Here is a 17,587-nt window from a genome sequence, read left to right on the forward strand (position 1 = left end):
CACATACTTTCCTCTGTCTCTTGTTCACTTTCTTCAACCATCATACCATAAATCCATCGCGTTGGAACTGCCACAAAAAAGTCACCCATTATACCTCCTAATACCTACCCTATAAATTCTAAGCAATTCTACAATATTCAGCAGTAACAACTCCACACTGAGAAAGCTCCCAAATTTGCAGTATTCCATTCCAAATGCTCCACTGAAAGCTCGTATCCATAGCTATTAAAGCTTCATGCTAAAGCTATAATTAAGCTTGAGCTAATCCCCCATCCACACAATAGCATAACGCAACATGCAGAGAAAAATAAGGAAGAAGGAATCAACATAAGGAATTAGAGGAGAAGGGGAGAGTTAGAAAGAGTAAAGAAGAAAAAAGGAGAGAAGGAAAGCTGAAAAAGTAAGTTACATGGACTTCTTTGGGTTTGCCGGAGTTTGAGTCGTCGCCGAAGTAACTCCAATTCAGTATCTCCTTTGACTTTTGCTGCATTTTTCTTCTTGATTATTGTTGCTAGATGTGATGTTATTAATATGCCTATGCTAATTGTACATAATTGTTGCTAATGGGGACGAATCAGACAAATTTGTAGAGCTAGGGCTCTTATTTTTGTAGCCTTAATTTTTTATGATTCTTGTTGTGTTTGTAGTTTCTGATGTTAGAAACATGTTTAGGAGACTAATTCAAGTAGGGTCTGTGTTAAAGATTTTTGGATTTGGGTAAGTTTTGGAGTTTCTGGGTAGAGCTTCAAGAACATTCATGTGTTCTTGAGGTTTTCTTGATTTCATTAATATTTTCCTGGGTATAAAGGGCCATTTGATTCGAAAAATGAGATGTGAGTTTCGTTTGTGCATTTCAAAGAGGAAGAGAGGGTGGAGAGAAGAGAGAGAGAAAATCTCACAAAATAAGAAAGTCAACTTGACTCTCCACTTAAGTACTCTCTCATCTCACCCTCAGATGAAGCCACATGGCTTAATTAATCACCCTAAGATCTCCACCTCAGGTGCCCATGTGTGTGTTCCCCTATGATGCGTCCCATATAACTTTAGATCCTGCCCTTCTGATCGTGATCGTGCGGCTCATCGTAATTCAATAGTTTGACTGCGAATTCGGGGCCTCTATCAAATTGGGATTTCACTCTTGCTAGCACATCTCCCTATTTCGGTCTTGCACCCCCTGCTTGTGTGAGAATTATGGAGGTTGGGTCTCCCTCTTTGGGCTTTAAGCCTTGCACTTTTGTCTGTGGTTTGTACCCCGATTCTCTTTTTATTTTTAGTTTTTATTTTGTTTTGGGTCAAACCCATTTTTGTTTTATTACTTGCACCACCATGTGCATATTTTATACCCTTTATTATTTTATTTTATTTTATTTTTGATTAATTAATTTTGAATGATTAAAATAATCAATTAGTAAGAATAAAATAAAATAAATCCATTTTCAAGATAAATTCAAACACTTGCCAACATCAAGTCATTTTCAAAACAAAAGCATTTCATTATTCTTTCATTTCATTTCACAACCACTTCACCGTCAAATCAAAAACTTTTCCAATCAATTTCAAGCAAAATGCGAATCAAACACTTGATCAACATCAAACATTTTTCAAACTTAACCAAAAGGCGCTTCAAATATTTTTCACAATAAACAATGGATTAAAAAGTATTAGTTGGGCAAAATATCCATCATAGTCTCGAATACTTGGGTACAAGCCGTAATTAGCTTGCATGCTCGAGTATTTGTCTTCTACTTAAAATTCATTGAACGCTTCGAAATAGTTTTCATAATAAGACCTAATTAAAAATGATTAGGTTGACGTAATATCCATTATAGTTCCAAATACTTAGGTACAAGCCGTAATTAGTTTGTTTGCTCGAGTATTTGTCTTTTGCTTACAATTCATCAAACGTGTTTCAAACCTTTCGCAAAGAAAAAATGGATTAAAAAATATTAGTTGGACATAATATTTATCCTAGTCTCGAATGTTTAGAAACAAGCCGTAATTAGCTTGCTCGTTTGAATATTCGTCTTCAACCTAAAAACAATCCGACCAATCAAACCTATATTTTCCTGCCTTAACGCGACCGAAAACCTTTCATAAAGGAACAATGTTTTGTCTGTTCTGATGCAAAGTAATTAATTCCTCATATGCGTGAGAAGCAAGCAACGTTTCTGCTCAAATGCGACTAAAACATGAATATGATGGATTTCCAGATCATGTTTTGTCTATTCTGACATGATGCTTAAAAAAAATTCACTTTTCCCATGTGTGGATAGCAAGCAATGTATTATAACTTGGGCACAACTCTAACATTGTTCGCTAAAATCGACCAATACACAAACATTTTCTTCCAATAACTACGTAGCTTTGAATTCCTCATCACACTAGAGGATACTTAGGAGTGAGATTCAACGTCTTGTCAAGCAGCCTAATAAAAAGCTTACTTTTAGTCATTTTAACTTCATAATAACACATGATAATAGCTAGAAGAAAACAAATAATGTATGATAACACTTATTCACAAAAATAACAAAATGGTTCCCGTTTAGTACAATGGATATGAAGGGAGATAATACCTTCCCCTTGCATAATCGACTCCCGAACCCGGATTTAGTTGCGACAACCATATTTTTGTCCTTTGAGGGTTTTATGGATATTTTCTCTTTCCTTTTTTAATAAATAAAATTCGGTGACAACTTTGTTGTATTTTAGGCATTCATTACGCCCAGGTATTTTTCGCACTGTAAAACTCTATATCACAAGGTTAGCCATTTGCTACATGAAGAAAGTTTGAATGTGTTTGCTAAAAAGTTTCTGAACAAGCCGATTGAGTCAAAGTATTTCGTCAACAAGCATGTTGAATCCGATTTAAAAGTGAAGTTTATTCAATCCTTCGCCAAACACAAGTTATTGAAGCTCATTGGATTGAACAACAAATTCAATCCACATCATGATAAAGCTTTCTATTGCAATCTAGAGTTTTCTACTACTGGTTTAGTAAGTAAATTTAAGGACCCTATTGCTAAATTTGAATACACTGATTTTATTGCTCACTTTGGTTTGAAGTCTATTGGTATGAATGTTTGTGTTGCAAAATCACCATATGATGATAAGATATCTTTTATGCAACCTACTTTGAAGTTTGGTTTTGGTGATTGTCTTGATATGGATAACTTTCACATAAGCCAAGTAAAACTCGAAATGAGGACCCTTCATTGGGTTATTGTCAAAATCTTCTACCATAAGCCATGAAATTGGGCAAGGACTGGCGAATTCGATTTGTATATGATATGGGCAATTCTCCATTGCAACGACATCAATTGGGCGAAGCTTATTATCAAGAGGATGTTTCACTGCAAGGAAACTTCAAATAGGTCTTTGTTCCTCACTTCATTTATTCAATTGATTTCAAAGCTGAATGATATTGTGTCTAAGGAAGTTGATTTGTTGGAAGCTCTGAAAATGTTGGAAGAATCGGTTATCTCTAGATGAGGTATTACCCTGATTCAAATGGTGTTTACTTCCATTTGGAGAAATATAAAAGAAAAGTTATGAAGATAGGTATGTAGAACCTAAGAAGAAGAATGAAACTAGTTCTGATGGAGAAGCTAGCTCATCGTTTGCTAGATTGTTATCTGATGATGCGAGAGTGTATTTTGATGACTCATTGATAATCAAGTCAAAGAATACCAGATTATGGGCCATATTGAAGCTTTGGCTAAGGAAGAAGAAGAAGGTAGAGAGAAAATCAGGGAAGAATTAAAAGTAAGCGAAGAAAGAGTGATGGCCGAAGTTTCTACTTTGAAAGGTTCCATAAATTACATTTGAAGTTCAACATTTATTTTCAACATTTATCTTGTAGCTGATGTTGCCACTCCTGACCCGCCTACATATGATTTACCTTGACTTCTTACCCTTTCATGGATATCATAACATCTCATTTTGCATCATATTCATTATTTATCTTTTGGATCTTATGTACTTTATGGCAAGTTTTAGCCACATTTAAAAAAAATCTATATATGTTATATGTGATTTCTCTATGTTATCTCATTTCTTGATCATTTTCTGAAATTGTGTCTTTTGCGGTAGTAATGGTATGCAATTTCTTCAAATTTCCAAATAAGTTCAAATCAAATTGTTTAACAATAATATCTCCAAATTTTCCAAACATAAAAAGTGGGAGACTGGAATTGCAGTCACAATATCTTATTTTAGTTTTGATGTTTTTGTCAATTTGTATGTATATGTTATTTGGTTTTTCACATGTTTTAAATTTGTCCATTTTTGAATTATGTTCTGTGTGCTTCGACTATGTAGTATTATACCTTTAGTCGCTTCATTTCTCAATTATTTAGAGTGTTGGTCCATGATATTGGGTATCCTTTTTTAGCCTAGAAAGTTGATTTTGTCATTTCATCAAGTGTTTCTTGAATCACAAGTTAGAACACTTAATCAAGGTGTTGAGTTGTTTGATTTGAATCATGTACACTGTGTGACTCCAATCATAAAATTTGTCAAAATTGGATTTTGGCGCCGTGTGATTTGATTCGAATCATAAGTATAACTTGATTCGAATCACAGTTTTCCATGAAAGCTAAAATTATTCTCTGCCTAATTTGATTTGAATCATGGATGTCAAATGACTTAAATACAAGCACTGAATGACTCAAATCATGGTTTTCTATTGACTTGAGTCATGGGTTTGAATAGTGATTCGAATAATAACTTCAAAATCCAAAATTTATACCTTTGATTTAAATAGTTATTTCTTTGATCTAAAAAAACATGTATATCTCATTATGAATTTTTTTCATAATGAAAGGAAGATGAAACTTTTGTTATACAAAATGTCAATTTGTCTTTCTTTCTCTAATGTGTCTATTCCTAGCACCTTTTTTAAAAAAAAATAATTTTTTTCTTGTTTTGAAAATAACTTGAGTATAATTTGTGTAAGATTACATCTCCTTTTTGTTACACCTTTGTGTGTGTAATTGTTGATGAGAGAAACCAGAGAAAGTGTGTTGATCAATCTTGTAATGATTCAATTTTGATCATGCTCATGATAACCATTAAGAACCAAGATTCATTTTACTTAGAAACTTGAAAGGATCTTTGTGTGTGTTCTTCACTCACCAACATATATCTCTTGTTGATACCTTGCGATTAACCTTCTAGAATATGGATCATATGATAATGTGAGAGAGAGAGAGAGAGTGCATGTGTGTGTATGTGTGAGAGATTCTTCTAGCACTATTCATCATCTTCAACCTTAGTCTTAATCTAGGGTTGTGAACCCTCATCTCTATAGATTGAGCATTTGAGGGAGATTAGTGGTACATTAGGGTATATAATTGATCGCTCGACTGTGTGAGTCGAGAATGGGATACAAACTGCAAGTGCACAGTTCTATCGCGTAGTTTTAAAAGATATCGATCCCACAGGGACTTATGAATCGATATACCGTTATCTAAGGTTACTACGTAAAGCTAAGGTGAAAAATGTTTGATTGTTTGGGGAAAAACTAAAGGCTAAACTAAGATCTAGCTTAAATATTAATAAAACGGATATCGGTATGTAGTTCGTCAAAACTAGGGAATCAAGTCTTTGTCGGTTTCTTGGTTTTAAAATAAATCGTTTCGGTTAACTTTATTGGTTAAAGGTTTTATCTCAAACTCTCGCTCTGTTGAATAAACCATGATTTTATATTAATGTAGCTGTCACTTATAATTAAGTCAAAAACCACTTTTTGAAAGCAATAAAGTTGCAGAAACTCTTCTTAAGAAAATACTGACCGTTTTAAACACCCTTATCTCAAACTCTCGCTCTGTTGACTTAGGTTATATAATTAAATCCAAATGCTTAACTCTCGTCCTCACATTCGATCTTTAAAAATACTTTTTGGAAAAGGTCAGAATTTAATTAACTCTAAAACTTGCTCTCGCCCTGATCTAGAATTAATGCCTAACTTACACTGTCCAGTTAAAACCTCAAACTCTCGCTCTATTGATTTTAACTTCTTTATGTCCTTTACTTTTGTAAAAAATCTTGTTATTAAACCTGTAAGTTGAGACCGTAAAAAGATTGATTTTAATTTTAAGTTTAAATAGACCGACTCAGTCTTGATCCCTTATTTTGCTTACTTTACATACCGATATCTAGGCGAATTAGCTAGACATGCTAAACGAACCAGAATACATATCATGCATAAACAGACTCATTCCAGGCAGATAATATAAATAAATAAGAAAACAAAACATTAAATAATGATTAAAGAACCTGAATGCGTAATACAATAGTCTTGAACACTCCACCACAAACCGGTAGGATTTGTTCTTGGATTCTTCAATTAAACAATAAATTAAACCAAGGAAATAAAACTAGAATCTAACGTAAGGTTAGATCCGATAAAAAGTTACACAATAGTTTCCGGTGTAGAAACTATTATGCGAAAAATATCTAAATGCTAAAAAGGGAAAGGTAAATTGCAAGGGAAAAAAAACGTAGAACTTGCAAAAGAAATAAATAAATAAACAATGTTAAGTTGCTGGAAAAGAAAATTGCAGAAGCTAAAAAAAGAAAGAAAATTGGAAAGGCTTCGGCAGTGTGAGCGTGGAAAAACCGAGGAAAACTTTTAGGTTTTTGAAGTAGCTATTTATATTGGTGTTGGTAACTGTTTTTCGTTTCCCAAGGGTCTTCAACGTGGCTGAATGCATGGCGTGGATATAGGACACAAACTCCTCAACGTCTCTTCAAGTCTTCTGAGGGCGTTACTTGCGCCAAAAAGATAGTGGAATGGTGTGACGCTCGTCACACCATGTGTGACGCCCGTCACAAGGCTGCTTTGCGTGACGCTCGTCACGCACCTTGTGACGTCCGTCACAGGTAGTGCCTTTATGTTTTGCGCTTTGGGCTGGGCTTTGGCATTTGGTTCTTTTTCTCTCCTTTTTGCACCTCCTTTTCTTCCATTTTCACTTGTTCTTCAAAATAGACTACCTGAGACAAATAGGAAGAAAATACCACGTAATATCTCATAAAATGCAGTAAACCGAAATAAATAGTCATAGAATTTAATGGAATTAAGTCCTAAAATATGATATAATTTCGTGTTATCAAACTCCCCCATACTTAGATCTTTGCTTGTCCTCAAGCAAAATTCAGTATAGAAATCGTTTTTTAAAAAAATTTTAGCCAGGTGAAGTTTCAAAACACACATCAATTCGTAATAGGTTGCAGGTGGATTTTGTTTAGAAGCAACTTGAGTTTAATCTTGACATCAACAACTACCGTTACAACTTAGATAACCCTAGCTTATGCAAATCAGTTTCAAGTAATGCCATTATAGCTATCCTAGTTCCTTTACTTTTATTTCACCCGCTTTCATTCTAGCGAAATCACATTAAGCCCTTTATCTTTTCGCGCACATAGTGGAGTAACCGGTTAGTGATTATGATCCGCTTTTAGCTAGAAGTTCTGGTACATAAGTCGGATAACTTCGTTATTCAGTCCATTGCAAATTGTGGGGGATCGAACCGTAGTCCGCCCTACCGAGTTCAGTACCAGATACCTACTGAACCAACTCATAATGGATCTTTCATATTGTGTTTTTGCACGATCTGCAACCTTTAGATTAAATGATCTGGTAAGGATCACCTAGTTTAATCAGTGCATTTCCTGATATATTCATATATTTTGTGTTACTTTGGGGATCATTCACTTATATTCATCGGCTCTCCACGTAGTTTGCTATTAAGATGGTGCTGACTTCTCGTATAAACTACTCGGGGTTACTGTAAAACTAAAAGTTCAAGGGATTGGTATAATAGGTACTTATCCTGATCTAACATGTTGAGGTTCTTAGAGCGTTGTTATGGTAATAATTTTTGTCTTGATTTCACTCAAGTTTTATAAAATAAGCGACCTTTATACTTATTGGGTGTGTTGAATTTTTGTTATGGCTCATGAAATTTTTTTTTTGAGGGAATAGATAATAGAAATTTTCACACTCGGGACTTAACTTAAAAATATATATTTATTTTTTTTTTTATTTTTTTATTTTTAAATAAATAATAGAGGGAAATAACATTAAAAGGAAAGGTACATACTTGAAAAATGGAAATAGGAAGAACAAGTTTTCCCCCCATACTTAAATTAAACATTGTCCCCAATGTTTTAAGGAAATGAAATACACTATGGAAAGGAAAAAGAAACTACAACTAAGGTTGTCTTCCGCCTCTGGTTCTTGGACCTGGTGATCTCGGACGTAAGTCTAAGTTGTCGAACCTGCTGAACAACTCAGTAAACCGCTGGTCGGTTATGGCATTCCTAGCATCCTGTTGCTGTTGCATTTGACGCATCATCTGCAGCATCTCGACATTCTGTGCCTGCATACCATCGATAGCATCCATAATGTCGTCGTTGGTTGCAGGCCTTCTTCGTCGACGACGTTGGGAGGATGGGCCAGTTGCATTACTGGAAGGGTTGAGCGGGACTGACTGTTGTGTAGGCGGATGATCACCTTGTTCCATTGCTTCAAACTCATCTGTTTGTGGGTTTGTTTGTAAAGGCTCGGTGGTTTCAGGAGCGTTTAGATCGTAGAGGTGGCGGTCGGGGTTTGTGACATCAGTGAGGGCAGTATTTGGTAGAACAACGCTTGGGACTGCCTGGTTGTTCACCATAAGATAATATCCTCCGCCTACTCTGTTCTTAATCAGGCGGCTGGAGCGACAATAGCTGATATCCATAGATAGGGGAGGTAGGGATTCTAAAGTTTGGAGTTTATCCCCTAGGTTTAGGCCAAGTGCTATGGTGGTGATTAATCCATCAATTATAAAAGGTTGCCGGCCTCTAGCATATAAGGTGCGGATATGATGAAATAGAAAGGAGGCGGCGTTTACCTGAGTATCTGGTTCGAAGACGCACTGGAGGAAAAATAGCTCCTTTGAGTTGACCTTGCTGTTGTTTGGCCTTCCAAAAACTGTGTTTTGCAGGATGCGGATAAAGTACCAGATAGTGGGGTTATGTACATGGGAGAGAAGGAGCTCTTCCCAGTTGTAGGTGTCTATACCGGTAATTTTCTTGAAAAGGCCGAAAACTACAACTGTGTTCCAGTTTGAGGTTGGAGGGATTCTGGCGCGCAGCAGACCTTCTGTGGGAAATTGTAGCATGGTACTCAATTGGTTTTGGGTTAGGGTGTACTCGGTGTTAAACATACGGAAGGTTGCGGTGCCGGTTAGAAATTCGTCTTCACCGGCGGGAGTGGTGTAGTCGTATGAACTTAAGAATTCTAAGATTAGGGATGGGTAGGTGGGTTGATTATGAGTGCAAAGGAAGGTTAAGTTGGCTTGACGGAGCATCCATTCGATACCTTGGAGTAATCCTAATTGTTGTAAACAAGGTAAATCGGGGTACCTGGTGGAAACGACGCCACGCTGTTGGAAACGCTCGAATTGCTCTCTCTGATAATTGTCATCTTCGGATCGGAAGATGATATTTCCGAAATTCTGATTTCCCGCCATTGTGATGAATTTTGAAAGGGATGATTTGGAAAGAAAAAGAAATGTATTTGATAGGAGAGAATGGTTTGTGGTGAATGAAGGGAGGTTTGGTGGGTATTTATAGGAGAAGAATTTGGAAGGTGGAAAGAAAAAGTGGTTGAAAAGTAATTAAGTGTGGTTAAATGAAAAATGAATGGGGAAGGTAAAAAGTTAAAGGTGTAACGTTCGTCTCCAACGGCTCCTTAACGTTAACTAGTCTGAGGAGTGTTACGCTCGTCACAGGAGTGTGACGTTCGTAACATGCAATAGGCGTGCCGTCCGTTATGGATTGTGTGACGCCCGTCACACATTCCTTTTTGGCAAGGCTTGTGTAGCGTTTTCCAGAATTACTTAGGTAATGAATTTTATTTTTGTTATTTATTTTGTTTTGTTTTGCTTATGATTGGTTTATTCTGCAATTTAATTTATTATGCACGCTTAATCTGCTTCGTATAATAATAATTCATAGGTAGCAACAGTAGAACATAATAGCTATTGCATAATAAAATTAAATAAACAACTTCAATAAAATGATCATAATGTAATACAGGGAAGGAAAACAATGAAATGAAAGAGAAATAAATGTGAACATGAATTTAAATAACATTAATGAATAATCTAACTTAAGACTAAATAACTTAGAAAAAAAAACTAAATTCTATCCCTCTGTACGATCTCTGGCCGGAGGAGCAAAAGAGTTAACACGATGTATCAACTCGTGAAACTGATTTGTCATACTGCTCATGTATCCTAGAACTTCGTGTCTCATGTTAGTAAATTCTCCTCTAAGGGCGTCTTGTTCTGACATCAAAGCTTCAATGGCGGTGTGATAATCAGTTCCGGGCATATGATGCCGGAGGTCAGGTATGGCTGATTCTTCGGTCAGGACAGGCTGAGGAGGAGGGTCAATATCATAATAGCCGGATGGTGTCTGAGGGTCAGATTCAGCATGAGGGGTATGGTCAACATAATTCTCATAGTCATCACAAATCTCATAGTCCTGGATGGATTCAGTGGATCTAGCAGGAGTAGGGGTTTCGTTCAGGTTGTAAAGCCAGTTACTGCGGTTATGAACGCTAGTCCTAGGATCGGGCATGGTGAATAAGCAAAGAACCTGGTTATCAATAATAAGCTCAAACTCGTCAGTCCCAAGGTTTGCTATAAACATAGTGTTGAAGAGGAAGGGTATACTCATAGTAGTAATGCCACAAAAAGGGCTTAGGTCAAGCATAGACTGACGTAATCCAATAGCATTACCTATCATAGTTATCAAACCGCCTATTCTAATGGGTGCTCTCTCATCCTGGATAAGGTGGTCCAAATTAGCTAACATAAAAGTGGCACCGTTCACTGGACGGTTCTGGGAAGCACAAAATATGATGAAGAGTTCATCACGTGAAACTGAAGTACTATTTGGCTTCTTCCCAAATAAAGTGTGGGTCAGGATCTTATGGAAATAGCGAAAAGCCGGGTTGTGTATGTTTCCAGAGAGAAACTCATGTTCTTCGGGCTCATCATTTCCAGTCAGCTTACCCCAAAAGTGTTCAAGCTCTCTATATTCAAAAAGTTCTTCCTGGCTTACAGTGAATGTATCAAAGGATGTAGGAAAACCCAAAAGATTGGTAAAGTCTCTAATATTAAATTGGTACTCCATATTGAACATTCTGAACTGGATAAAACCTCTACTAATTCCTTTTCCATGGCTGGGTAGATAGATTAATGAGCTAAGGAATTCTAGTGTGAGTCTCCGGTAGGTGGTGAAATGTCTTAGGATAGGGGATGTCTCCCATCCTATCTGATTCAGCAAAAACAGGACACTCTGTCTAAGTCCAAGGGCAGTCATAGCCCAATCATCAGCATATAAACTAGGTAGCATCTCTCTAGTGGCTAGTTCTTCAAACTTTTGTTTCTTAGCCATTCCTCTGAATTTGATACTCATACGATCAAAATGTCCCATCTGGTTAGTGTTAGCTAGAGAAAAGAAAACATGAGTTTTTGTCAGGATTTGGCCAAATGCCGAAAGAAGAAAAAAATTATTATTATATATATATATATATATTTTTTCTTTTGAATTAAAATAAATCAGGGATTAATACTAAACAGAAATTAAAAGAATAATTTAGGAAAGAAAAAATAGGAAAATGATAATAATAGAATAAGAAAATAATTGTGGGTTGTCTCCCACTAAGCGCTTTGTTTAAATGTCGCAAGCTCGACAAAGAAACTGTTAAATATAATCTATAGGTCCTGGGGGCGTTTCGTCTAAGTGTAGGATTTGCGAATCCTCGTTGGTTTCCGCATAGTGATAGTGTTTCAGACGTTGCCCGTTTACGGTGAACGGTTCTGTAGATTTTCCTTTTATTTCTACCGCTCCACTGGGAAAGATTTTAGTGATATGAAAAGGCCCTGACCATCTGGATCGTAGTTTTCCCGGGAATAACTTTAGTCTAGAGTTAAATAAAAGCACTGCGTCGCCTTGCTTGAAGATTTTCCTTGATATACGCTTGTCATGCCATTGTTTTGTTCTTTCTTTATAGATTCTGGCGTTTTCATAGGCGTCTCTTCTGAGTTCCTCTAATTCGTTTATGTCAAGGATTCTCTTTTCACCGGCGGCCTTATAGTTCAAATTTAGATTTCTAATAGCCCAATAGGCTTTATGTTCTAATTCTACCGGGAGGTGACAGGATTTTCCATAAATGAGCTTAAATGGGGTCGTCCCTATGGGGGTTTTATAAGCAGTTCGGTATGCCCACAAAGCTTCTGGTAATTTCAATGACCAATCTTTCCTTGAAGTGGCGACCGTTTTTTCTAGTATTTGCTTGATTTCTCTGTTAGACACTTCCACTTGTCCACTGGTTTGAGGGTGGTAAGGTGTCGCTATCTTATGTCTCACTCCATACTTAAGTAGTAGTTTTTCGAGTACCTTGGATATAAAGTGTGATCCACCATCACTGACTACTATTCTTGGGATGCCAAATCTCGGAAATATTATATTTTTAAAGAGTCTAGTTACTACTCGGGTGTCATTTGTTGGAGAAGCTATAGCTTCGATCCACTTTGATACGTAGTCAACTGCCACGAGTATGTATTTGTTACCGAAAGAGGATGGGAAAGGTCCCATGAAGTCTATCCCCCATACGTCAAAAATCTCTACTTCCAAAATACCTTTTTGCGGCATTTCGTCATGTCTAGATATGTTTCTCGTGCGTTGACATCTGTCACACTCCTTAATAGCCGCATGTACGTCCTTCCATATAGTTGGCCAATAAAAGCTGGCTTGTAGGATTTTAGAGCAGGTCTTGGATGTACTTGTGTGTCCACCATAAGGAGCGGAGTGGCAGTGTTGGATTATATTTTCTACCTCTTCTTCGGGTATACATCGACGGAAAATACCATCGGGCCCTCTTTTGAAAAGTAAGGGATCATCCCAGTAATAGTGTTTTATGTCGTAGAAGAATCGTTTCTTCTGTTGGTAAGATAAAGTAGGTGGGACTATTCCGGCAGCTAAATAATTGACTAGATCAGCGTACCACGGTGTGGCAGATATAGCTAAGGTGGTTTCTACTTGCATGTCGGAGTTGTTCTCTTCCAAAGTAGCTATAAGTTTGTCGTACGAGAAATCATCATTAATTGATGTTCTTTCCGGTTCAAGGTTCTCAAGTCTAGAGAGGTGGTCTGCTACTACGTTTTCAGTTCCTTTCTTGTCCTTGATTTCTAAGTCGAATTCTTGTAGCAACAAGATCCATCTTAGGAGTCTAGGTTTAGCATCTTTTTTTGTTAAAAGGTACCTGATAGCAGCGTGATCAGTGTAGACTATTATTTTGGCTCCTACCAAGTAAGAACGAAATTTATCTAGCGCAAATACCACTGCTAGGAGTTCTTTCTCGGTAGTGGCGTAATTCATTTGCGCTTCATCCAGGGTTCTGCTTGCGTAATATATAACGTGAAGCTTTTTATCCTTTCGTTGTCCTAACACAGCACCTACAACATAATCGCTGGCATCGCACATTATTTCGAATGGTTCATTCCAGTCTGGTGTCTGCATTATGGGTGCTGAGATCAATGCTTGCTTAAGCTTTTGAAATGCTTTTAAACAGTTATCGTCGAATATGAATTCAGCATCTTTCATCAACAGTCCGATTAAAGGTTTAGTTATCTTAGAGAAGTCTTTGATGAATCGTCGGTAAAAACCGACGTGTCCTAAAAAGCTTCGTACTTCTCTCACGGTTCTTGGGGGTTGAAGATTTTCGATTACCTCTATTTTGGCTTTGTCTACTTCAATTCCTCTGTTCGAGATGATGTGTCCTAAAACAATTCCTTCTTGTACCATAAAGTGGCACTTTTCCCAATTAAGCACTAAGTTTACTTTTACACATCGCTCAAGAACTCTTTCCAGGTTTTCAAGGCATTCTTCGAAACTTTGTCCGTATACAGAAAAGTCATCCATAAATACTTCCATGATGTTTTCGAGAAAGTCGGCGAAAATTGCCATCATGCATCTTTGAAAGGTTGCAGGGGCATTACACAGACCAAACGGCATTCGTCTATAAGCGAAGGTACCAAAAGGGCATGTGAACGTTGTCATTTCTTGGTCATCAGGGTGAATTGGTATTTGAAAGAAGCCTGAATAACCGTCTAGATAACAGAAATGTGAGTGTTTTGCTAATCGTTCTAACATTTGGTCAATGAATGGTAAAGGGAAATGATCTTTTCGGGTTGCTTTGTTTAGTTTCCTATAGTCAATGCACATTCTCCATCCCGATTCGATTCGTTTAGTTATAGTTTCCCCTTTTTCGTTTTCAATAACGGTTATGCCTCCTTTCTTTGGTACAACGTGTACAGGACTAACCCATTTGCTATCAGATATAGGATATATAATACCTGCTTCCAATAACTTGGTTATTTCCTTCTTTACTACCTCACTCAGGATCGGATTTAGTCTTCTCTGGTGTTCCCTAGAGGTTTTACAGTCTTCTTCTAACATGATGCGGTGCATACAAATAGAAGGACTTATTCCTTTAAGATCGGTGATGTGGTATCCTAGTGCGGTGGGGTACTTCCTTAAGATATGTAGGAGTTTTTCTGTTTCGAGTCTTCCTAGGTCTGCATTAACTATCACAGGTCGTTCAAGTTCTAAGTCTAGGAATTCATATCTCAGATTTTTGGGAAGTGTTTTCAGGTCAGAGGTTGGTTTGTTAAGACATTGCGTAGGGTCCGGTGTTATTGCTAAACATTGGTTAGATTTGTCTTCTAAAAGATAGTCTGATGATTTGTCTTCTCCTAACTCTGCTTCTTTTATGCATTCATCGATGATATCCATGAAGTAACATGTATCTTCTATTGCAGGTGCTTTCAAGAATTTGGAAAGAATGAACTCAATTTTCTCTTCACCTACTTCGAAGGTGAGTCGTCCTCGTTTTACGTCTATGATTGCACCGGCAGTTGCTAAGAACGGTCTTCCTAGTATAATAGGTGTAATATCATCTTCTCTAATGTCCATAATTGTAAAATCAGTGGGAATGTAAAACTGACCTATGCGTACGGGAACGTTTTCAAGGATTCCTACAGGATATTTAATGGAACGATCTGCTAGTTGCACAGACATTTTGGTTGGTCTTAATTCTCCCATTTCCAGTTTCTTACATATGGATAAAGGCATAACGCTAATTCCGGCTCCTAAATCGCATAAGGCTTTGTCGATGACAAATTTTCCTATGTGACAGGGTATAGAGAAACTACCTGGATCCTTGAGTTTAGGGGGCATGTTTTGGATTATAGCGCTACATTCGGCAGGGAGTGTAACAGTTTCGCTATCCTCAAGTTTCCTCTTGTTAGAAAGGATTTCTTTTAAGAATTTAGCATATGAGGGCATCTGCGTAATAGCTTCGGTGAACGGAATTGTAACGTTTAATTGTTTAAGGAGATCAACAAATTTTCTGAATTGGCCCGCATCTTTGGTTTTAACAAGCCTTTGAGGGTAAGGTATAGGTGGTTTGTAAGGTGGTGGAGGTACATAAGGTTCCTTCTTTTCTAGGGTTTCCTTATTACTCTCTTCCTTTTCCTTAGGTTCACTTTCCTCAGTTGATTTCTTAGGGTTTTGGTTTTCTATCCTTGGATCAGACGGTCCTTCCACTTCCGTTCCACTTCTTAATATAATTGCATGAGCTTGGCTTCTCGGATTAGGTTGGGGCTGTCCAGGGAATGTACCAGTTGGGGCAGCAGTAGGTGCTTGTTGTTGAGCTACTTGTGATATTTGTGTTTCCAGCATTTTGTTATGGGTAGCCAAGGCATCTACTTTGCTTGCTAGTTGTTTAAGTTGTTCGCCAGTGTGTATGTTCTGGTTTAAGAAATCTTTATTGGTTTGTTGTTGGGAAGCTATAAAGTTTTCCATCATGATTTCCAAGTTGGATTTCCTAGGGGTGTTATTGTTAGGCATGGATGGATTCGGTTTCTGATATCCCGGAGGTATAGATGGGGCTTGATTTGGAGACTGTCCAGGTGCGTACAAAGCATTATTGCTCTTATATGAAAAGTTTGGATGGTTCTTCCAATTTGGGTTATAGGTGTTCGAATAGGGGCTTCCTTGAGCGTAGTTCACTTGCTCTGCTTGGATTCCAGTCAAGAGTTGACATTCCGCAGGAGTGTGACCTTGGATTCCACAGACCTCGCAATTCTGAGTTATAGCAACTACGGCGGCTGGGGGTGATACGTTTAAACTTTCAATTTTCTGGACCAAAGCATCCACTTTTGCATTAACGTGATCAAGGTTACTTATCTCGTACATGCCAGTTTTCGTTTGAGGTTTTTCCACCGTTGTTCGTTCGGTTCCCCACTGATAGTGGTTTTGGGCCATGCTCTCGATAAGCTGGTATGCATCAACATAAGGTTTGTTCATTAGTGCACCACCTGCAGCGGCGTCTATTGTTAACCTTGTGTTGTATAAGAGACCATTATAAAATGTGTGAATTACTAACCAGTCTTCCAAACCATGGTGTGGGCAAAGTCTCATCATGTCTTTGTATCTTTCCCATGCTTCGAAAAGAGACTCGTTATCTTTCTGTTTAAATCCGTTTATCTGGGCTCTTAACATAGCTGTTTTGCTTGGCGGAAAATATCGGGCAAGAAAAACTTTCTTCAACTCGTTCCATGTGGTGACTGAGTTGGAAGGGAGAGATTGAAGCCATCTTCTAGCGCTATCTCTTAATGAGAAAGGAAAAAGACGAAGTCGAATTGCCTCTGAAGTGACACCATTAGCTTTAACAGTATCAGCGTATTGGACAAATACGGATAAATGTAGGTTTGGATCCTCGGTAGGATTTCCAGAGAATTGGTTCTGTTGCACAGCCTGCAACAGCGAAGGTTTGAGTTCGAAGTTGTTTGCTTCGATTGCGGGCGGAGCAATACTTGAATGCGGTTCATCTTGCGATGGAGCGGCGTAATCTCTAAGAGCACGAGCTGGTTCTGCCATCTCGGGTGAAAGAAGAAGATCTTTGAGGTCAGGAAATTCGATAGGAGGGAGATTGTTTTCAGCACGGTATTCCCGAATTCGTCGTAAGACTCGGAGATACAGTTCGATATCGTTGATTCGTAAATAGAGCGGTTCGCCTTGTGAGCGAGTGCGTGGCATACAAATCAACGAAAGAAAGAATAGAAGAAAAAGAAACCTTAGTCTCTACAGCGTAACGGAAGAGTTACGATATTGATTAAATAAAAGTCCCCGGCAACGGCGCCAAAAACTTGATCGCTCGACTGTGTGAGTCGAGAATGGGATACAAACTGCAAGTGCACAGTTCTATCGCGTAGTTTTAAAAGATATCGATCCCACAGGGACTTATGAATCGATATACCGTTATCTAAGGTTACTACGTAAAGCTAAGGTGAAAAATGTTTGATTGTTTGGGGAAAAACTAAAGGCTAAACTAAGATCTAGCTTAAATATTAATAAAACGGATATCGGTATGTAGTTCGTCAAAACTAGGGAATCAAGTCTTTGTCGGTTTCTTGGTTTTAAAATAAATCGTTTCGGTTAACTTTATTGGTTAAAGGTTTTATCT

At 37.7% G+C, this 17,587-nt stretch overlaps 1 pseudogene; it reads left to right on the top strand.

The window, feature by feature from the left end:
* Positions 1-16,516: 16,516 nt before the first annotated feature.
* On the top strand, positions 16,517-16,616 carry LOC127098699 (uncharacterized; annotated as a pseudogene).
* The last annotated feature ends 971 nt before the right edge of the window (positions 16,617-17,587 follow it).

The sequence above is a fragment of the Lathyrus oleraceus genome, chromosome 6 (assembly GCF_024323335.1).
Source record: "Lathyrus oleraceus cultivar Zhongwan6 chromosome 6, CAAS_Psat_ZW6_1.0, whole genome shotgun sequence".
Classification (NCBI taxonomy): domain Eukaryota; kingdom Viridiplantae; phylum Streptophyta; class Magnoliopsida; order Fabales; family Fabaceae; genus Lathyrus; species Lathyrus oleraceus.